Below are 24,470 nucleotides of genomic sequence, written 5' to 3'. Positions count from 1 at the left end.
ACTGTCTTGGAGCTCAACGCAATGCTGCAAGAGCTGTTCAAGTATGACCCCCAACATCCCGAGGTGTTCAGGTTGCCGGGGGGCGTCGTGCCTTTGTGCAACAATTCCGCGCTCGACCGCATCCGTGCAATGATGCTGGAGTGCGACTCGCACGGGATTGTGCCAACCTGGCAGGAGCCTGCAGATGAGGTCGTGCAGCAGTTCTTCGACGACTTGGTGGAGGTGCCAATCCGCCCCGACGAGAAGGACGGCCTCACCCACGACACCACGGATGCGGAGATGGCGCTCATCGCCACTAGGCTGGAGGAGGTAGCGGCAGCCGCAGCCGCGGGTGAATTTGGGTTCACTATGGAGGAAGCAGATGTAGCGGAGGCGGCAAGCCGTGCCGAGCGAGGGGAGCCCGCCGGCAAGAAGGAGCTTGCCGGGCGTGGCGCCGAGCCGAGCGATCCCGCCAAGGATACGAGCGGCTCGTTGGAAATCAACTCTTCTTCCTCCTCATCTTCGAGCAGCTTGCCGCAAGCAGCGCCTCCGTCCCCACCAAGAAGGCGTCTCCGCAAGGTCGGTGATGTGGCGGAGCGGCAAGCGGGTCAACAGTCGCCACGTCGCGTGACACGCTCGACCACGGCAAACACCGTTGCCACGGGAGCGCCTCATGCTACGACGGCAACTGGAGCGGAGTCTAGCCGGACCACCGCTTCAGTCCCTACCGCTACTCACGCCGCGCCGACAGCCGGAGCAGGGTCGTCTCAGACCGCCGCCACTGCTCCCGCCAAGCGGCCAAGGGAAGCTTCTCCTCCGCCTCCTCACGCTGGGCGCGCGCCGGACTTCGACTTCTCCGCGTTCAGCTCCGACGAGGAAGAGGAAGAAGAGTAAGCTTCTCTTGCTGTATTTGCATTTCTTCAATTCTTGCTGTTGGTCTTGTTTCTCACTTGCTTTTCTCTCTGACCTTGTTCTTCTTTAGAACTCTGGCACAGAGAGCGGCAAAGAGGGCTAAGGTCCCGGTGATCGTCATCGAGGACGAGCCCACTGTGACAGCAGGTGGCGCGCCCGAGACAACCTTGCCGGACCCGGCGACTTTCCTCTAGGGCAGCCCCCAGCGTAAGTGTATGGTTTACTTTCTGCTGCGAGGCGCGCTTGGGTACTTGTCTTTGCTAATATTTGTTTGTTGACTTGTGTAGGAGCCGAGCAGCCCCACCAGGAGCCAAGGGAGAATCCCCCGACAAGGGAGAATTCTCCGGCAAGGGAAGGCTTCCCGGTGAGGGAGAAGTCTCCGGCAAGGGAGGGTTCTCCGGCGAGGGACAGCGCCAGCGGCCCCCTGTCGACGGAGACCATGACCGCAGAGCCTGGTGCAGGTACTCCCCTTGCTTCAAAACTTCTCTTGGATCCTTCTTTTCTTTTGATCTTCTTTCTGTTGGATTTTTGCTGGATTTTGTTTGACTCTTCTCCCCTTTTCCGGCCGTCAGATCCATCCGCTGCGGAGCAGATGGAGACCGAGGTCGCCGCCGACGAACCAGCCGGTGCTGGAGACACCACCGGCGCAGAGGCCGCCAAGGCTGCCGCCGCAGCAACCGGCGAGGAGTCTGGCGGTCGTACTGACGGCCCAGAGGCCGCAGGAGCGCCAGGCGCTACGCCGACCGCCGACCCAACCGCCGAAGCCGCAGCGCCAAGCTCCAAGGAGCCCCAGCCGGGCGTCTATTTGAAGGCCGGCGACGACGTCTTCATCAATCTTCCCTGGGCATCAAACTCCAGAGCGCCGGTCGAGGGGGAGGTCTTCGACGGAGAAGTGCTCGCCTCCGCGGGGCTGAAGCTGGTCGACGCGCCAAGCAGCAGCAGCAACGAGCCCGAAGAAGAGCGGCTGCTGCGCAGGTTGATGTCGCTCTACCGCGCGCGGCAAGCCAAGCTGGAGTCCCGCGAGGCGCTCATCGCGAAGGCGGGAGCCGACATCGAAAGGCGCGCGGAAGAGCTTGGGGGTTTCCACCGGGAAGCCCTCCGATCCCTGGCGGAGGAGCGGGAGCAGCTCGCTGAAGCGCAGAAGGCCTTCCTCCTTGAGAAGGCTGAAGCCGAAGAGCGGCAGCGACTTGCCACTGTGAAGCTAGCCGCGGAGGAGGGCGAGCTGGCGCAGCGGAAGGTCAACCTCGACGCCCATGAGGAGGAGCTTGCCGCGCGCGAGGGAAAACTCAGCGAAGCCCTCAAACAAGCAAAGGACGTCGCCGCCGCCGCCGAGGCTGCCAAGGAGGAGTTGAAGACAAAGGTGGCGCAGCTAGAAGCCGATCTCACCGAGAAGGGTAGAGAGCTCAGCGCTGCCAAGGTCTCCAACGTGGATCTTGAGTTGAACTTAACCACTTTGACCAAGACTCTGGACAGCGCCAAGAAGCGGGAGGCGGCCTTGAAGGAGGAAATCAAGGCCGACAAGGCGCTGCTGGAGAGTGCTGCCGCCGCCCAGAACGCCTTCAGGGAGACTGCGACGCACTGGACGGAGAGTCTGGTGAATGCCGCCACAGACATCGACAAGGAGCTGGCGCAGCTGGCGATGGAAGATCTTGGGTATCCCTCCGACGACAACCTCCAGCCTAGCGCCAAGCTCGTCCTGTTCTTCAAGGGCGTGGCGACAGCCCTCCAGCGACTCCGGGAGAGGATCCCCAAGCAGCTGGCCAACGAATCGCGCAAGATCTGCGCAGGAGCCCTCGAGAAAGTGTTGATGAAGGTGGCCTTCCGCAATCCGGGCCTCCGCCTCACCAACATCCTCAGGACCTTGCCGCCGGAGGCCGATCTGGAGGAGCTCAAGGCCCTTGTCGCACCCATTGTGGACAAGGTGAGCGGGATCAAGAGGGTCGAAGGCGACCGCGTAGATTAGGCCGCCCATTTCTTCTTTCCTTGTCGCTGTTTGGCATGTTATGAAAACAAACTATTAGAGCCGCAACAAGCTATCCTTGTAATATAACTTTTATTCTGGGCAATGATTGCAACGTTATTTCCTTTACTTGACTCCCCCCTTTGTATGTCTTTTTACCCTACGCTTTTAGGGAACTTGCCGGTGTAGGCACCTGGGCCGCGAGCGCTGAGTGCGGGACGTCAGCAGCCTGCTGGCGGTGCCGCTACCGGCAAGAAACCTTGTCGCAACTAGTTGCAGCTCACTTAAGTTGCCGAGCGAACTTGAAACAAAGTAAGGGCGCTGGCGGCTCACTTAAGTTGCTGAGCGGACTCGAAGCAAAGTAAGGGCGCTAGTAGCTCGCTTAAGTTGTTGAGCGGACTCGAAACAAAGTAAAGGCGCAACTAGCTACGAGTTGGTTCCTCCGCGCACAGGTTTTCCATACAAAGTGTGGTCGTTCAAGGGAGATAACTTAAAATTTTTAAAAAATTTGATTGCTCAAACTTTGGCAACTTAGCTTTTCTGTTGTCTGCTTCCTGGCAAGGCGAAACTTTCTTGAACGGCGCCTGATTCATACCATCGTCTTCTCCTTTCCTCCCCGGCAAACTTGTGGGCGAGGGGAACCTTGCTTTCAAAAGAAAGAAGAGACAATACAGATATGTGCCTTCACGGCTCGTTATTGCTTACTGGGGTTTAGGTGCTGCACAAAGCGTCAGATCATATATGCCAGAAAATAGAAAGCATAAAATCGACAAAATGTGCGGAGCACATGAGCTTTACTTATGCATGGGGTCTGCGCCCGGCTTTGTACAAAGGATTACATGCAACAGCGGTAAGACTTGTACAAAAGGTGGTTGCCGGAACAGGTTCCGACAACCGCGCCTTACGGGTAAAACTTACGAAGATGCTCAATGTTCCAGGAGTTGCTCACCGGAATGCCATCTTCGGTCTCAAGGTGGACAGTGCCAGGCCTAGTGACTCGTTTCACCCGGTAAGGGCCTTCCCACTTCGGCGTCAACTTGTTGGAATTCTTGGTAGAATGAACACGCCGAAGAACAAGGTCGCCTTCCTCGAGACTTCTGGCATTAAATTTGCGGCTATGGTAGCGGCACAAAGCTTGCTGGTAGCGAGCAGCTCGCACAGCAGCCTGAAGACGATCTTCCTCAAGGAGCAGCACGTCATCTTGTCGCAGCTGCTCTTGCTCAAGCTCGTCATAAGCGAGCACTCGAGGTGACCCGTATACGAGTTCTGTGGGGATAACTGCCTCTGCTCCATAGACTAGAGAGAAAGGTGTCTGGCCAGTGGCTCGATTTGGCGTCGTCCTGATCGACCAAAGAACCACCGGCAGCTCCTCGATCCAGTTTCTTCCGCACTTGTGCAGCCTGTCAAAAGTTCTGGTCTTGAGCCCGCGCAGCACTTCAGCATTTGCCCTCTCCGCTTGACCGTTGCTTCTCGGGTGAGCAACAGAAGCGAAGCAGACCTTGGCGCCAAGATCTTGGACGTACTGCATGAAGGTGCGGCTCGTAAATTCTGTACCATTGTCGGTGATTATCCTGTTAGGGATCCCGAAGCGGCAAACAATCGACCTGAAGAACTTGACTGCTCACTGTGCTGTCACCTTCCTCACTGGTTCCACTTCCGGCCACTTTGTGAACTTGTCGATTGCAACGTACAAGTACTCAAAGCCCCCGACAGCTCGGGGAAAGGGGCCGAGGATGTCGAGCCCCCAGACCGAAAATGGCCAGGATAAAGGGATCGTCTGGAGAGCTTGAGCTGGTTGGTGTATCTGCTTGGAATGAAACTGGCACGCTTCACACTTGGTTACTTGTGCAGTTGCATCCTGGAGGGCTATTGGCCAGAAGAAACCTTGCCGGAATGCTTTGCCGACAAGCGCTCTTGTGCCAATGTGGTGACCACATATGCCTCCATGTATCTCTGCCAACAGCTTTTGTCCATCTTCCCGGTGAATGCACTTCAATTTCACACCGTTGAGTCTTCTTCTGTACAGTGTCTTGTTGACAAACTGGTACATACTTGACTGCCGGGCTACTCTTTCAGCTTCTTCTTGCTCTTCGGGAAGTTCTCCTGTCTGAAGGAAATGGACAATCTGTTGTGCCCATGCTGGAGCTTGTGGCTCGACAACAAGGACTAAAGGCAATTATGCGGCTGCGAGAACGTCCGCTTCTACGGCAAGAACCTGCGGGTCCGCCGGAGCGTGACGTTCCCCGGCAAGCTTGCCGGAGCAAAACTTGTCGGGAGCTTCTGCTACAATGGAACAAACCCTAGGGCTTGCTGGAGCAGACTGCTCCTCAGCGCTCCTGGCGTTGATTTTAGGGACTTTCTTGGCGGTGGCTTCGGGAAGCTCTGCCGGCAAATAGTCACCAGAAACCAACTTCCTCTTCTTACTCTGTCCAGTCGATGGCGTTACGGACGGCTGAGTCAGCTTGAGCACAAGGATCCCTGGTTCCACAGGTAACTTAAGTGCAGCGCACTTTGACAGGCCATCGGCAATGGCGTTCTGAGCTCTTGGAACATGTTCCATCTGCAGGCCGTCAAAGTGCTCTTCTAGCTTTCTCACTTCGTCGACGTAAGCTTCCATCAATGGACTCTGATAACTCTTGTTTACTTGGCGGACGACAAGCTGTGAGTCACCCCTGACAATGAGCTTCTTGATCCCAAGGTCTGCCGCGATCCTGAGACCGGCAAGCAAGCCTTCATACTCTGCAGTATTGTTTGTTGCTTGCTCCTTGGGAAAGTGCATGTGGACTACGTACTTGAGGTGCTCTCCAGTGGGTGCGAGAAGCAGCACGCCAGCGCCGGCGCCTTGCAGCGAAAAGGCACCATCAAAGTACATCAGCCACTCTTTGTTTACTTCCTTCTCGGGGATGCTCGTTTCTGGAATTTCTTCATCTGGTGTTGGGGTCCATTCTGCTATGAATTCTGCCAATGCCCTGCTCTGGATAGTTGAAGTGCTCTCAAACTTGAGGCCAAAGCTTGACAGTTCCAGTGTCCACTCAACAATCCTGCCTGTCGCTTCTGGATTCTGCAGTATCCTCTTCAGCGGAAAGCGAGTGACAACTGTGATCTCATGTGCTTGGAAGTAATGGCGCAGCTTTCTCGAGGCCATGAGAAGGCCGAAAAGCAATTTCTGCACGCCAGAGTACCTTGACCTAGCCCCCTGCAGAAGGGAGCTGACAAAGTAAACTGGGCGCTGCACCATTTTCTTCTGTATCTCCTCTCGCATCTGCGCAGATTCATCTTTGTCAGGGCCAGAGCTTGCTGGGGAAGCCCCTTGCTTGTCGCTGGATGTGCTTGCCGTGGTTGCAGGCTCATCATCTGCCTCCCTCTCCGCTACTAACGCAGCACTAACCACTTGATTGATTGCAGCTATATAGAGCAGCAACTTCTCTTGTGGCTTAGGTGCGACAAGTATTGGGGGGAGGACAGGTACCTCTTCAAGTCTTGCAGCGCAGCCTCCGCTTCCGGAGTCCATCTCATTGGACCTGCCTTTTTCAATAATTTGAAAAACGGCAGGGCGCACTCAGCAGACCGAGAGATAAACCTGCTGAGAGCAGCCACACAACCGGCAAGTCTTTGTACATCCTTGACGCGCTTGGGTGCTTCAATCTGCTCAATGGCCTTGATCTTGTCGGGATTGGCTTCAATTCCTTGCTGAGACACAAAGAACCCGAGAAGCTTGCCGGAGGGAACTCCAAACACACACTTCTCTGGGTTGAGCTTGAGGCTGATCTTGCGCAGATTTGCAAAGGTCTCGTCTAAATCTTGAATCAGGGTTGCTCTGTCTTTGCTCTTGACCACTATATCATCCATATAGGCTTCCACATTTCTGTGTATTTGTGGCTCGAGAGCGACATGGACTACTCTTGCAAATGTTGAACCAGCATTTTTTAATCTGAAAGGCATCCGTACGAAACAGTATGTGCCACATGGAGTAATAAATGCGGTCTTCTCCTCATCCTCTTCTACCATGAAGATCTGATGATATCCTGAGTATGCATCAAGAAATGAAAGCAAATCACATCCGGCTATGGAGTCAACAATCTGGTCAATGCGCGGCATAGGAAATGGGTCTTTGGGACAAGCTTTGTTAACATCAGTAAAATCGATACAAAGTCTCCATTTCCCATTTGCCTTGCGCACGACTACAGGATTGGCCAACCACGTAGGATGGAGCACTCCTCTGACAAGGCCTGCTGCTTCTAACTTCTTGATCTCTTATGTAATGAATTCTTGGCGCTCCACTGCTTGCTTCCTGACTTTCTGCTTGACAGGCCGCGCATGAGGGCAAACGGCAAGGTGGTGCTCAATCACTTTCCTGGGAACACCGGGGATGTCATACGGTTGCCACGCAAACACGTCGACATTCGCCCGCAGGAAAGCAACAAGCGCGCTTTCCTATTTAGGGTCAAGAGTGGCACTGATGGTGAAGGTACCACCAGTGCCGTCCTCCTTGGCGGACACCTTCTTCGTCTCTGGCGGAGCAGCCATCGTCTTCTTACACTTGCCGGTGGAGCTCGATGGTGTGTCCTCGACGGCAGCGCAGCACTCCGAGGAGGTGCGCTTGCCGGAGTGGGCATCAGAACTCTTGCCGGACTTGGTCTTCTTCTTCCCCCCGGGAGCTTCAGCGGCAAGTGACTTGTGATCTGCCGCGGCTGCTGCCTCCCGGTAGATCTTGTCGGCACAAATAAGAGCATCCTTCTTGTCGCCAGGGACAGAGATGACGCTTATCGGGCCTGGCATCTTTAGCATGTTGTATGCATAATGAGAGGCCGTCATGAAATTGGCGAGTGCTGGACGGCCAAGTATCCCATTGTAAGGCAATGGAATATCGGCAACGTCAAATGTGACCCTCTCAGTCCTGAAGTTGAGCTCGCTGCCAAATGTTACTGGTAGCGTGACCTTCCCCTTCGGCTTGCTCCTTCACAGATTGATTCCTTGGAATGTGCCGGTCTCTTCGAGCTCGCTGTCAGGGATTTGGAGTTTTTGGAGTACAGCGGAGGAGATCAGGTTCAAGCCGGCCCCACCGTCAACTAGCATCTTGGTGACTTTGAGGTTGCGGATAGTTGGTGATACCAACATCGGCAAACACCCGACCGCAGTTGTGCGATCAGGGTGATCCTCAATCTCGAAGATGATAGGCGTGCTGGACCATTTCAGAAGTTTGCGCGATTCGACAGGTGGTTCCGCTGCATTGACTTCCCGCACCCACTGCTTGAGTTGGCGGTGCGAAGTATGCAGGGAAGCGCCACCGTCAACGCACAAGACCTCTGTGGCTTTCTGAAACTCCTGCTCACTGGTCTCAACATCATCCATGTCTTCGTCGTCGTCGTCGTCTTCATCGTTGTCGCGGCTGCGGGGAGGTCTGTCTCCTTGCCGCTGCTTGGCCTTGCCGCGGCGTCCTCCTCGGCCGGCGCGCTTCTTGCCAGATTCTGCAGCGCCACCTTGGGCCCTCTCCTTGTCTCGCCGCTCGTACTCAGACTTTTGCTGCTGGACAAGCTGCTCGACCTTCTTGCAGCTCTGGAGGTCATGGCCCTTGGTGCGGTGAATCTTGCAATATTGCTTGTCGGAGCCGTCCTGCTTGTCGGCGACGGCCACAGCCTGGCAGTTGGTGCACGCGGCAACCTCCTTGCCGGAGCTACCAACTTTGGCTTTCTTGGCGCCACCTTCATTGCCGGACTGCTCAACGACTAGCACCTCTTTGCCTTTCTTCTTCCTGTTCCGCCGCCGGTTTTTCTTTGCCGGGGCAGCATCCTCACTGTCAGATCCTTCCGTTCCGGTCTTCTCTCCGGGGAGTCTCCTCCCTTCCTCTGCACGTGCGCATTTGTCGGCCAGGGCGTACAGCTCACTGACATCTTTGATCCTGCACATCGCCATCTCCTCCCGCATCCTGCGGTTACGCACGTTCTGATGGAACGCGCTGATGACCGCGGCGGGGTGGACGTCTGCGATGTTATACTGCACACGGCTGAACCTTTGAATGTACTTGCGCAGGGGCTCTCCTTCCTTCTGGGCGAGCAGATGAAGATCACTCTCTTGGCCATGAGGTTTGTGGCCGCCTGTAAAAGCGCCAACAAACTGATGGCATAGGTCTGCCCAGGAGGATATGGAGTTGTCCGGCAAGTGCATGAGCCAGGACCTAACGTTGGGCTTGAGCACCAACGGGAAGTAGTTGGCAAGGATCTTGTCGTCTCGCCCCCCGGCAGCCTGCACCGCGATGGTGTAGATGCTGAGGAACTCCGACGGATGCGTCTTGCCGTCGTACTTCTCGGGTACATCTGGCTTGAAATTCTTCGTGCTGGGCCACTGGACTTGCCGCAGCTCAAGGGTGAACGCAGGGCAACCTACCGCGTACGGCAAGTCGCCTGGTTCCCCTGGCGCATGCATGTCAACAGAGGGCCCAGCGCGCTGGTCTGATTGACGCCGCGCTTCTCTCCAGCGCTCGATGCGAGTACGAGCGTCTTCTTGCTGTCGTTCTTGAAGAACTTTGCGCTGATCGCGACGAGCTCGCGGATCTGATGACGTGGTGGAGTCACTGTCGAGGTGGATCCGGTGGGTCGGCGATCTTGGCCTTCGGGGTGGGGAGTGCACAGAGGTTGCACCCCCACCGGTCTTGTCGTCTCCGGCTCGTGCCTGGCTGACTCGCTGCGGCTGCGACGTGCTCGGCTGCCGTGGAGTGTCGCCGTTGGCGAAGCCGATGAGACTCTGGATAGTGGCCCTCCAATCGTCGATCTTGTCCGCCGTTGGAGGGTTGTCTAGGAGCAGCTGAGCTCGCGCCAAAGCTTCTGCTGCAGTGGCGGGTGGCGGTGGCGAACGGTGCGAGGAGCGGGATATGCTTGGACTTCTAACCACGTTAGAAGGAGCAGTATCCCGTCCAGGCGACCGTGTCTCGCTCGCGCCAGCAGGTTGACGTGCGTGGTGGTCCTGAGCGCTCCGAGAGCCACCAGCTCGATCTTGGTCTAGCGAACGCATGGTACCGTGAGTACCATGACGCTGCCGGTCCCGCGCCTCCTGAGACGGGCGCGGTGCATGTACGGACGCGGAAGTCTTGGAGTGCGCCCGGTCGTTGTGGGAGCCGGCTACGCCGCCGATGGGCAGTGCAACCTTGTCCTTGGACCTGGCAGCACCGCGAGTTCCCTCGTCGACGCCCGTTCTTCCACCGTCGTCTGCCCCACCAACCGTTTGCTCCGGCGGTGGTTGGCTCGGCGCGGAAGGAGCGGCTGCCTCCGAAACCTTCTTCTTCGGCGGCATGTTGATGAAGATGATGAAGATCTAGCTCGCGAGAACGCCGGATCTGGTTAACACAACCTCGACGCGCCCCTACCTGGCGCGCCAAAGATGCCGGGGTACTGATCCACGGACACCTATGGGACCGGCGGACCGGGTCCCTTTCGGTTCGGCGGGGGCGGAGATCGTGCAAAGAGCAAATCGAGGCGATGCACGCGAGCGATTTACCCAGGTTCGGGCCGCACGGATGCATAAAACCCTACTCCTGCTTTGTGGTTTGTATTGATTTCTTGCTCGGGAGCGCGGAGTGCTACAGTACACACCAGCGCTAGCAAGACCGAGCGTGAGTGTTCTAACCCCCCTCTACGTTGCACACGGGCCTCCTTTTATATGCTCAAGGGGCTACCGACAGGTGGCAACGGAGGTAAAGGGCAAAAATGGAAAGGTGCTGTGGTAGGCACAGCTACCTGCTACAGTGTATCATACCTAACCCTGACGGCAGGGGACAAGGGTCTTAAATGCCCGTCTGTGTCGCCTAAACAGTGCGAAAAGGGACCGCCAGGGACGCCACCGTTCGCCACGATGGCGATCTTGTCAGCGCCGCTTGCCACCGCACGTCCCTAGCTGCACAGCCTTCCGCCACGTACGCCTGGGAAGGGCCCCAGAGCGACACGTTGGTGGATGTGCTGGAGCGCGGGCGCGGAGAGGTGGCTTGCCGCGGCAAGCAGCTTGCCGCGGTCGTTGTCTTGTCGCGTCCGGGAGCTTGTCGCTCACCGGGCCTTGCCGGGACGCGTGGTGCGCCACGGCAAGTTCCTTGAGATGCCTTGGGTGGCCTTCCCGGCAAGCTCCTCTTGCCGGGGTCTTGGGATGCTTTTGTTAGCCTTCCCGGCAAGCTCCTCTTGCCGGGGTCTTGTCTTCTTAGCTTGGACACTTTGTTCTTGAATGGCTCCAAAGGAACCATGGAGGGCCTTGGCGGTCGCCCGGCAAGCCTTGCCGCGGGATGTTGCGACTGCTCGTGCACAAGTTCGGGATACTAGGGTACCCCTTACTCTAGTACACCGACAGATATGGATGTGATAATATTAAATTCATGCTAGTTGAGTAGTTGTGAATTTAAAGAATACTTGTGTTAAAGTTTGTGATTCCCGTAGCATGCACGTATGGTGAACCGTTATGTGATGAAGTCGGAGCATGATTTATTTATTGATTGTCTTCCTTATGAGTGGCGGTCGGGGACGAGCGATGGTCTTTTCCTACCAATCTATCCCCCTAGGAGCATGAGCGTAATACTTTGCTTTGATAACTTCTAGATTTTTGCAATAAGTATATGAGTTCTTTATGAATAATGTTGAGTCCATGGATTATACGCACTCTCACCCTTCCACCTTTGCTAGCCTCTCTAATACCGCGCACCTTTCGCCGGTATCATACACCTACCGTACACCTTCCTCAAAACAGCCACCATACCTACCTATTATGGCATTTCCATAGCCATTCTGAGATATATTGCCATGCAACTTTTGCCTATTTCACGAGATCCCATCCCAGTCCAGAATTGATGTTTTTTGCCTATTTCAGTTTTCGAAGAAACAGAATATCAAACGGAGTCCAAACGGAATAAAATCTTCGGGAACGTGATTTTCTCACCGAACGTGATCCAGTAGACTTGGACCCTACTCTAGGGAGTCAAAGAGGAGGTCACGAGGGTGGGGGCGCCCCCCCTAGGGCGCGCCCCCTGCCTCATGGACCCCTCGGTGCTCCACCGATGTACTCCTTCCTCCTATATATACCTACGTACCCCCAAACAATCAGAAGAGGAGCCAAAAACCTAAGTCCACCGCCGCAACTTTCTGTATCCACGAGATCCCATCTTGGGGCCTGTTCCGGAGCTCCACCGGAAGAGGGCCGTCATCATGGAGGGCTTCTACATCATCCTAGCCCCTCCGATGAAGTGTGAGTAGTTTACCTCAGACCTTCGGGTCCATATTAGTAGCTAGATGGCTTCTTCTCTCTCTTTGAATCTCAATACAAAGTTCTCCCCCTCTCTTGTGGAGATCTATTCGATGCAATCTTCTTTTTGCGGTGTGTTTGTTGAGACCGATGAATTGTGGGTTTATGATCAAGTCTAACTATGAATAATATTTGAATCTTCTCTGAATTCTTTTATGTATGATTGGTTATCTTTCCAAGTCTCTTCGAATTATCCGTTTGGTTTGGCCAACTAGATTGGTAGTTCTTGCCATGGGAGAAGTGCTTAGCTTTGGGTTCGATCTTGCGGTGTCCTTACCCAGTGATAGAAGGGGCAGCAAGGCACGTATTGTATCGTTGCCATCGAGGATAACAAGATGGGGTTTATTTCATATTGCATGAATTTATCTCTCTACATCATGTCATCTTGCTTAAGGCGTTACTCTGTTTTTAGCTTAATACTCTAGATGCATGCTGGATAGCGGTCGATGAGTGGAGTAATAGTAGTAGATGCAGAATCGTTTTGGTCTACTTGTCACAGACGTGATGCCTATATACATGATCATGCCTAGATATTCTCAGAACTATGCTCAATTCTGTCAATTGCTCAACAGTAATTTGTTCACCCACCGTAGAATACTTATGCTCTTGAGAGAAGCCACTAGTGAAACCTATGGCCCCCGGGTCTATTCTCATCATATCAATCTCCATCACTTTAATCTTGCTTTGCTTTTTTACTTTGCCTTTACTTTTTACTTTGCATCTTTATACCAAAAATATCAAAAATATTATATCTATCAGATCTCACTCTCGTAAGTGACCGTGAAGGGATTGACAACCCCTAATCGCGTTGGTTGCGAGTAGCTATCGTTTTGTGCAGGTACGAGGGACTTGAGCGTGGCCTCCTACTGGATTGGTACCTTGGTTCTCAAAAACTGAGGGAAATACTTACGCTACTCTGTTGCATCATCTCTTCCTCTTCGGGGAAAACCAACACAAGCTCAAGACGTAGCAGAGTAGTACCTCGGGCTCCATCTCCAGACGCCTAAGATCTTCTTCCCCTCCTCCAACAGCAAAGTCAGTTGGAGCATCCTCACCGGCCAACCTAATCACGCTGAGATCGACATGGCTTCGCCAAAGAGGTTGTACACTTGTTGCATCTCTTTTTACTCCACATGTTATATATATATATATATATTGTCCACTGAGCACACAGATTTGTTCCTTTAGTGTCTCCTTCAAAGAAAAAATGTAGGAATTTTAATTTTCACTTGTCCTCCTTTTCAAATTCCTATTCATGAAGCACAAGACTAAGAGATAGTAGCATAATAGCATTATAACCGTACATTTTCTTGTGGTTTGACTTAATCTCACCATGCTTCTTTGCATCCTGTGATCTTCCAATTGTTGTGAATCAAACACCCAGATTGGCAGAAATCCTGTGTTTTTAAATTCTCTATTTTGCACGTGCATTCCTATCCTATTCCTGTCTATTTCCTATCCCTGCATTGTTGGAATCCTCCAATTCAAACGAGCCCTTACAGAATTACTTCTCTTACAGATAGTTGTCCAAGAAAACCTTGTGTGGTTTGTCCCACTCCTGCTGCGCTGTCGTCCACCCCAGCTCAGCTGCTCCAACGACAGAAGGGTCCAGCACAGCAGGGATCCGGCCTCTAGACTGTCTCTCCCCGCCTCAGATCTTCTTCCCCGCCGCTGGCAGCCATGAAAACTGCATTACCATAATCAACCGAGCAGATGACCTCGAGGACTACACGGGTCCACAAGAAAGGTCGCACTCTTTCGTGTCTACTTACGTTATGCATCGCTTAATATTACATGCTACTTTATCGTCCTATTCACTGATTAGACTCTAAGTCAGCTCCAAACTAATGGTCAAACTTGAGTTTTTAAATGGTTGTGGGGTACATATCAGGGCCGCTATCAATAGTATCTATCTACTATCTGGTTAATCTCCGGTGTCTACTATGAGTTTCATGTTGGGTGGGAAACAAACAGTAAAGAAGCCATTATTTGTATTTTTTAACTGAAGCCACTATCTGCCTGCTATTATTGGTTTTGGGTCTATCCACAGGTTGATACCATCACTCTGGATTTCTGCATGCACTCCTTACATAATCTCACTATGTTTTATTCCTATGCATGACAGTTATTGTAAACAATGGAACTGAACATGTAGAGCAAAAGAGACGAGCCTTGCGTGGCAATAAAATTTCATGCAGACGTCACTCCATGGTAGGCGCAAAGGCAGCCCCCCCCCTCCACGCATTTTAGATTGTAATCGAGAGGAAGATATCTGTTCTGAGGGGGATTCAGAAGGAGAAGACAACTCCTATTTACCCCTTGAGGTCTTCGCTCTAACTTGGCATGCTGATGTTGGTTATATCATGCATATGGTGTCTTGCATTGCTTACTTTATACATCAAATATGTCATCTGCTTAGTTTAGACATCCTTTGTGCGAATGTCATCTGTTTAGTTTATTCATCGTTTATGTGAATTATGCAATGCCATCTTGTTTAGCCAGGCATCATATATGTGAATTTTGCAATGCCATCCTGCTTAGCTAGTCATCTTATATGTAAATTATATCAGACCATCCTTTTTTCGTTACATATTACATTTTTCAACAATGTTAGTACATTCAACTGCTCTTCGTGTGCATCAGCCATTTGACACGATGATGGCAAATTCTAGAGAGAAAACAAGGTCTTCAGAGCAGACCATGCTATCTGACGAAGCGCATATCTCGCTGGTTACAGATAGCTCCTCAGAGGAGGATTCAGAGACAGATGACCAGTCCTATCCCCCCCCCGAGGTGTATGCTCTAACTTGGAAGGGTTATGTTGCTCATATCGTGCGTATGGTGTCTCGCATTGCTATGTCATTTGATTAGTTTAGACATGCTTTGTGTGAAATGCCACCTGTTCAGTGTCTAATTACCATATATGTGAATTATGCATTGCCATCTTGTTGCAAGACATTATATATGTGAATTATACCATGCTATCTTGTTGCAAAGGCATTATATATATGAATTATGCAATTCCGTGTTGTTTAGCCAATCATCATGTATGTGAATTATATCATGCTATCATTTTTTTGTATTACGTGTTCCATTTGTCAACAACGTTTGTATATTCAACTACTCTTCCTGTGCATCAGCTATTTGAAGCAGTGATGGAAGTATCTGGAGTGAAAACAAGGTATCAGAGCAGACAATGCTACCTGCTGAAGCAGACATCTTGCTGGTTACAGAGAGCTCCTCAGAGGAGGATTCAGAGACTGATGACCAGTCCTATTTCCCCCCTGAGGTCTATGCTCAAACTTGGCAGGGTTATATTACCCATGTCATGCATGTTGTCTTGCATTGCTTAGTTTTTACATCATATATGGATTGCCATCTGCTTAGTTGCTTACCATATAAATAATATATTTGAATTATATCATGCCATCATGTTTACATAGTACATACACATCATCTATCTGAATTATGGCATGGCAACCCATTTAATAAAGACATCATATAGTTATATCATCTCATCCTGTTTAGTGTTTACAGTAATCATATTTTGAATTATGGCATTCTATCCGTGAATGTATGTGAATTATGGCATGCCAACCTATTTAATAAACACATTATATAGTTATGTCATGTCATCCAGTTTACATAGTCTGATATTTTGAACTATGTCTTTCCATCTTTTTTAGTTAGCCATCATAATGTGAAATTGTGTCATGCTATCCTGTTTAGTTAGCCATCATATATGTGAAATTGTGTCATGCTATCCTGTTTGGTTAGACAACATAAATATGAATTATTTCATGCCCTCTTTTATTCCCCACTATCCATTGCACCTGTCTATCATACAATGTCTATACTTTCAATTACTTTTGTTGTTTATCAGACATTTGAATTGGAGAGCATGATGGCATTATCTAAGGGAGTAACAACACGGTCTTCAGAAAAGATAGTGCTACCAGTTGATGCAGATTGAACCACGGTTGTACTTGCCCAAGGACCAGATCCACCACACATAACCCAGACTCTCGCAGATTGTACCCCTACCCAGTTGGACAGAGAACCAGCTACACCCCTTCTAACCCCAATCCCGGTAGGTAGTAACCCAGTTCCAGTTGACACAACACCGTCTCCACCACAGAGCACCCAAACACGAGCAGTTAGTAAGGGAACTACAGTGCCCAAAGCACGAGGACCACCACTCCGAATCCCAACTCAACGCTTAAAGGAGAAGAAGATTTGTTCTTAGGTCAGGTTCTGTAGCTATGGTTCATACTCCTTTGCTCTTGCATTACTGTATTTACTCATACCAACTATTTTCAAATTTCAAGGATGGAATTGAAATTCCAATGGCGCAACAGGTATGTTTTAAACCTGTTTCTTTAACTGGTTTGCTATTGTAACATGCTCTATGTTGATTTCAGTTTCAATTGAATAAAAAGTTATGTTCTCATGTCATGCACATTACAAGTGTTATTATTGCTCTATAGTTACCCACACTTATATTCTGTCTATTCTGCTTTGTCTTGAACAAATATTATTTGAACTATGTCTCTATCTTGATTTGGCAACAAAAACTAGAATGATATAGACCATAAAGTGACCATGGTACATAGATATATGTTTGTTTCATGCTGTTATCCTATCCACTTTACTACTGAACTCATTTACCAAAATGAGTTTCATATACAACATGGTAAACATGTGATGTGTCTGCTTGTTTCTCTTTTAGAATGCGGACAAAATATTGGAGAACAGTACCGCGTTATCCAATGGTAAAGGAAGTAATGCAGAAAAGGTTCAAGATAGTGAGACATCCCTGTTGGTCTCCAAGAAAGCTGATAAAAACTATCTTGACGACAGTGAGGGAACCCAAAAGTCATGTCCTGATGTAGTGTTCGAGTTACTGGCCACTACTACTTGCACAAGCTCTTCGAACTCGCTGCCTGAATCAGTTTGTCTTCTTGAGTCTCAACTTCAAGTTGAAAGACATCGATCAGATGTGCTGCGATAGGAAGCTGAAGGACTGAGGAAGTCCCTGCAGAATTCAAATGCATATTTTCTGGTGCAATAGCAAGCGCCGGAGGATTTAAGCACCAAACAAGAGAAAGTTAATAAGCTTGCTAAGCATCTTGCCAGCATTATGGGTACCCAGGATATTGTTTCTTGAGATCTTCTGAAGTGGTTTTAGTTCTGGATTTGTTTTGTTGTGGCGTTTATTTGCGCTGGTCGCCAACTTTGACAACCAGTGTATATGATATGCTGCTTTGTTCCCTATATTTGCACTGGTGGCGAACTTTGATGCCCAGTGGATGTAATATGTGTAATAGTCGTGATAGCCTAGCGTTAGTTGCTTGCTTATTTATTTCCTTGTTGTCTTGTTTATTTGTTTGCTTGTAGTCATTGCAGTTCTTTTTCTGTGGTTAGCTAGTGGCTGCAATAACCTATTTTTTAAAACTAGGCCACAATAACCATGGGCTAATATTTACTGTAGTGACACTGGGCCTCCTACTGGCCGTAGAAACATTGGGCCTTCTACGGGCCGTAGAAACAATGGGCCTTCTGCAGGCCGTATCATCAATGGGCCTTATACGGGCCGTATGATCGATTGGCCAAACATGGGCCAAACAGACCGCATTATGGCCGTAAACGGGCTAGAGTTGGAATCATCTGTTCATGGGCCGACCATAACGGGCCATCGTTAATAGGCCATATTTGATGACGCTATGAAAACGGCCCAACATATTAACGGACCACAAACGGGCCAACTATAACCACAGGCTGAATTTGGCCCACAAGCAGAAAATGACAGTAACGGGCCGTAAGTAAACAAATGCTGGAAATGAGCCCAAGAATAAATGGGCTCTGAGAAGGCCGAAAGATAACATGGGCTGGAAACGGCCCAATGGAATAACGGCCATTAATGGGTATAAAGTGATACACTGTTCATTACGGGCCAGTTTCACCATGGGCCGTTAATGGGTGTAAAGTGATACACTGTTCATTACGAGTCAGTTTTAGCACGGGCCGTTAATAGGCCAAGAGTTACATAGGGCCTCATATGGGCCGGAAGACATCATGGGCCATACATAGGCCAGAAGTGAAAACGGGCTGGAAACATATTGGGTGGCCCAGATGACGCTACTGGGCCTAATTCGGATAGGGCGTAACGGGCCTTGGGTTAGCGGGCTGTAAATGGGCTATATGCAAACAGGCCGTTAACAGGCTTTACATGGGCTAGCCCGCCACCTTTTGACCAAGTCAAACGGGCCAACCTTTTCATAGGAATGGGCCTCTGTTGGGCCGTGCCATGTGTCGATGTATCATAGGCGCCTTCTGTCCAATGAGTGGATGACATTTGTCCCAACGATGAGCCGACACATGTTTCCTCCAGCCAATGATGATTTTACACGTGGAAAATCCCCATTGGTCGGGGCTGTTAACGGGTTATCGGATCCAAAACCCGAACCGATAGCTTAACGGTGTTCCGTTATGGTGGATGCCACGTGTCGGTCACCCTTGACAAAAGCACTTCTGTGACGCGCGATTTATCGTCATGGAAGTGGACACTTCCGTGATGATAATTTTGGTAATGTCATGGAACACTTCTACGACAGCACAGGTATGACTATCTTGATTCTGTCATAAAATTGTCATGGATGTACATGCATGACAGAAAATGCGACCTACTGTGACAAACACGTATCATCACGGAAGTGTATTTTTTTGTAGTGTGAAGTCTTTCGCCCTACAAAAAATCATAAGAAAGCTTTCGGGATGAAACACCGCCGCCACGAGGCAGAACCAATCTAGGGCTCCGGCGGAGCTGTTCTGCCGGGGAAGCATCCTTCCGGGAGGGGGAAATCGTCACATCGTCATCACCATCGATCCTCTCATTGGGAGGGGGTCAATCTCCATCAACATCTTCACCAACACCATCTCATCTCAAACCCTAGTTCATCTCTTGTATCCAATCTTTGTGTTGCTAGTAGTGTTGATTACTCCTTGTAGTTGATGCTAGTTGGTTTATTTGGTGGAAGATCATATGTTCAGATCCTTTATGCATATTAATACCCCTCTGATTATGAACATGAATATGATTTGTGAGTAGTTACGTTTGTTCCTGAGGACATGGGAGAAGTCTTGCTATAAGTAGTCATTTTAATTTGGTATTCGTTCGATATTTTGATGAGATGTATGTTGTCTCTCCTCTAGTGGTGTCATGTGAACATCGATTACATGACACTTCACCATTGTTTGGGCCTAGGGGAAGGCATTGGGAATTAATAAGTAGATGATGGTTTACTAGAGTGACAGAAGCTTAAACCCTAGATTATGTGTTGCTTCGTAAGGTGCTGATTTGGATCCACATGTTTCATGATATGGTTAGGTTTACCTTAATACTTCTTTTGTAGTTGCGGATGCTTTCAAGACGGGTTAATCATAAGTGGTATGCTTGTACAAGTAAGGCTAGTACCCAAGCACTGGTCCACCCACATATCAAATTATCAAACTACCGAACGTGAATCAGATGAGCGTGATGAAAACAAGCTTGACGATAATTCCCATGTGTCCTCGGGAGCGTTTTCCTTTATATATGAGTTTGTCCAGGCTTGTCCTTTGCTACAAAAAGAATTGGGCCATCTTGCTGCACCTTATTTACTTTTATTACTTGTTACCCGTTACAAATTACCTTATCACAAAACTATCTATTACCGATAATTTCAGTGCTTGCAGAGAATACCTTACTGAAAACTACTTATCATTTCCTTCTGCTCCTCGTTGGGTTTGACACTCTTACTTATCGAAAGGACTATGATAGATCCCTTATACTTGTGGGTCATCACTAATCCTTATGCAGGAGATGGAACATTACATCCTGATATGCACCTAATCTATGTGGATGAAGTTTGTGGATTATTTAAGCTTGCAGGTTTACCCGAGGATGTTGTCAAGAAGAAGGTATTCCCTTTATCTTTGAAGGGAAATGCATTGACATGGTTTAGGCTATGTGATGATATTGGATCATGGAACTACAGCCGATTGAAATTGGAATTTCATTAGAAGTTTTATCCTATGCATCTGGTTCATCATGATCGAAATTATATATATAATTTTTGGCCTCGTGAAGGAGAACGTATCGCTCAAGCTTGGGGGAGGCTTAAGTCAATGTTATATTCATGCCCCAATCATGAGCTCTGAAGAGAAATTATTATTCAGAATTTTTATGCACGGCTTTCTCATAATGATCGATCCATGCTCAATACTTCTTGTACTAGTTCTTTTATGAAGAAAGATATTGAATTAAAATGGTATTTATTGGAGAGAATTCAACGCAAATCTGAAGATTGGGAACTCGACGAAGGTAATGAGTCTATAAACCTTTAGTTTGATTGTGTTAAATCTTTTATGGATACCGATGCTTTTTGTGATTTTAGCACTAAATATGAACTTGACTCTGAGATAGTAGCTTCCTTTTGTGAATCTTTTGCTACTCATGTTGATCTCCCTAGGGAGAAGTGGTTTAAATATCATCCTCCCATTGAAGTGAAAGTAATGGAACCTATTAAAGTTGAAGAAGAAACCATCACTTATAATGTTGATCATATTGTTCCTACTGCTTATATTGAGAAACCACCTTTCCCTGTTAGAATTACGGAACATGCTAAAGCTTCAACTATGGTTCGTAAGAGTTACACTAGAACACCTACAACCTCTGAGCAAATTAAAGTTGATCCTAGTATTTCTATGGTTAAAGATCTCTTGGTTGATAATATTGATGGGCATCTTATTTATTTCTGTGCTGAAGCTGCTAGGATTGCTAAACTCGATATTAAAGATAAACATAAACATGTTGTTGGCATGCATGTTGTTTTGTTAAAATTGGAGATCATTGTTATCATGGCTTATGTGATGTGGATGCTAGTGTGAGTGCAATTCCTTATACCTTATACCAAGAAATTATGAATGATATTGCATGTGCTGAGATAGAAGATATTGATGTTACTATTAAGCTTGCCAATATAGATACTGTATCACCAATTGGGATTGTTAGAGATGTTGAAGTCTTGTGTGGGAAAATAAAATACCCTACTGATTTTCTTGTTCTTGCTTCCCCACAAGATGATTTTTGTCCCATTATATTTGGTAGACCTTTCTTGAGTACCATTAATGCTAAGATAGACTGCGAGAAATTATTGGTTTAGGGGATATGTGTCATGATTTTAATTTCTCTAAATTTCATAGATAACCCCATGATAAAGAATTGCCTAGTAAGGATGAAATTATTGGTCTTGCTTCTATTGTCGTGCCTCCTACTGATCCCTTAGAACAATATTTGCTAGACCATGAAAATGATATGTTTATGAATGAAAGATGGGAAATAGATGAAATATTCTTTAATCAAGGGTCTGTTTTGAAACACAATTTACCTGTTGAAATCCTTGGGGATCCTCCTCCACCCAAGGGTGATCCCGTGTTTGAGCTTAAACAATTACCTGATACTTTGAAATATGCTTATCTCGATGAAAAGAAGATATATCATGTTATTATTAGTGCTGACCTTTCATAGTATGAAGAAAAGAAATTATTGAAAACTCTGAAGAAGCACTGTGCTGCTATTGGATATACTCTTAATGACCTTAAGGGCATTAGTCCCACTCTATGTCAGCACAAAATTAATTTGGAGCATGATGCTAAACCAGTTGTTGACCATCAGCGACGATTAAATCCAAAGATGAAAGAAGTGTTAAGAAATGAAATACTAAAGCTTCTGGAGGTAGGTATAATTTATCCTATTGCTGATAGTAGATGGGTAAGTCATGTTCATTGTGTCCCTAAGAAGGGAGGTATTACTGTTGTTCCTAATGATAAGAATGAATTTTTCCACAAAGATTTGTTACAGGTTATAGAATGGTAATTAATTTTCACAAATTAAACAAAGCTACTAGAAAAGATCATTACCCTCTACCTTTTATTGATCAAATGCTAGAAATACTATCCAAACATACACAATTTTGCTTTCTAGATGGTTATTCTGGTTTCTCTCAAATACCTGTGTCAAAAGATGATCAGGAAAAGACCACTTTTACTTGCCCTTTCGGTACCTTTGCTTATAGACGTATGCCTTTTGGTTTATGCAATGCACGTGGTACCTTTCAAAGATGTATGGCTGCTATATTCTCTGATTTTTGTGGAAAGATTGTTGAGGTTTTCATGGATGATTTCTCCGTTTACGAAACTTCTTTTGATGATTGCTTAAGCAACCTTGATCGATTTTTGCAGAGATGTGAAGAAACTAATCTTGTCTTGAATTGGGAGAAGTGTCACTTTATGGTTAATGAAGATTATCTTGGGCATAAAATTTCTGAAAGAGGTATTGAAGTTGATAAAGCTAAAGTAGATGCTATTGAAAAGATGTTGTGTCCTAAAGATATCAAAGGTATAAGAAGTTTCCCTGGTCATGCTAGTTTCTATAGGAGGTTTATTAAAGACTTCTCTAAAATTCTAGGCCTCTCACTAATCTCTTGCAAAAAGATGTTCTTGATGCTTTTTATGATGATTGTGTAGAAGCATTTGAAATACTTAAGAAAGCCTTGATCTCTGCACCTATTGTTCAGCCATCTGATTGGAATTTACCCTTTGAAATTATGTGTGATGCTAGTGATTATGCTATTGGTGTTGTTCTAGGACAAAGAGTTGATAATAAATTGAGTGTTATTCATTATGCTACTAAAAATCTAGACAATGCCCAAAGAAATTATGCTACTACTGAAAAGAATTTTTAGCAGTTGTATTTGCTTGTGATAAGTTCAGATCTTATATTGTTGATTCCAAAGTAACTGTTCACACTGATCATGCTGCTATTAAATATCTTATGGAAAAGAAAGATGATAAACCTAGACTTATTAGATGGGTTCTCTTGCTAAAATAATTTGATTTGCATATTATAGATACAAAGGGAGTTGAGAACCCCGTTGCAGACAACTTGTCTAGGCAAGAGAATGTTCTTGATGACCCACTGCCTATTGATGATAGCTTTCCTGATGAGCAATTAGCTGTCATAAATGCTTCTCGCAATACTCCATGGTATGCTGATTATGATAATTACATTGTTGCTAAATTTATACCACCTAGTTTCACATACCAGCAAAAGAAAAGGTTTTTCTATGATTTAAGACATTACTTTTGGGATGACCCACACCTTTATAAAGGAGTAGATGGTGTTATTAGACGTTGTGTACCTGAGCATGAACAAGAACAGATCCTTCGCAAGTGCCACTCCGAGTCTTATGGAGGACACCACGCTGGAGATAGAACTGCACATAAGGTATTGCAATCTGGTTTTTATTGGCCTACTCTCTTCAAGGATGCTCGTAAGTTTGTCTTGTCTTGTGATGAATGCCAGAGAATTGGCAATATTAGTAGACGTGAGAAAATGCCTATGAATTATTCACTTATTATTGAACCATTTGATGTTTGGGGCTTTGATTATATGGGACCTTTTCCTTCCTCTAACGGGTATACACATATTTTAGTTGTTGTTGATTATGTTACTAAGTGGGTGGGAGCTATTCCAACTAGTAGTGCTGATCATAACACTTCTATTAACATGCTTAAAGAAGTTATTTTTCCGAGGTTTGGAGTCCCTAGATATTTAATGACTGATGGTGGTTCACATTTTATTCACGGTGCTTTCCGTAAAATGCTTGCTAAATATGATGTTAACCATAGAATTGCTTCTCCATATCATCCTCAGTCTACTGGTCAAGTAGAATTTTGAAATAGAGAGATTAAATTGATTTTGGAAAATACTATGGTCTAAGAAACTTGATGATGCATTATGGGCTTATAGAACTGCTTATAAGAATCCTATGGGTATGTCTCCTTACAAAATGGTTTATGGAAAAGCATGTCACTTACCTCTGGAATTAGAACATAAGGCATATTGGGCTATTAAAGAGCTCAATTATGATTTCAAACTTGTCGGTGAGAAGAGGTTATTTGACATTAGCTTGCTTGATGAATGGAGAACCCAAGCCTATGAGAATGCCAAGCTGTTTAAACAAGAAGTTAAAAGATGGCATGACAAGAGGATACAAAAGCGTGAGTTTAATGTAGGTGATCATGTTTTCCTATAAAACTCTCATTTAAGATTTTTTTGTAGGAAAACTTCTCTCTAAATGGGAAGGTCCTTACAGTATCAAGGAGGTCTATCGTTCCGGTGCCATCAAAATCAACAACGTCGAAGGCACAAATTCGAAGGTGGTAAACGGTCAAAGAATCAAACATTATATCTCAGGTAATCTCATAAATGTTGAGACCAATATAATTGACACCGTAACACTAG

Source organism: Triticum urartu, chromosome 3 (assembly GCF_003073215.2).
Source record: "Triticum urartu cultivar G1812 chromosome 3, Tu2.1, whole genome shotgun sequence".
NCBI classification, from domain to species: domain Eukaryota; kingdom Viridiplantae; phylum Streptophyta; class Magnoliopsida; order Poales; family Poaceae; genus Triticum; species Triticum urartu.
The sequence above is the reverse complement of the archived record's forward strand: the minus strand, read 5'-3'. Positions refer to the sequence as shown.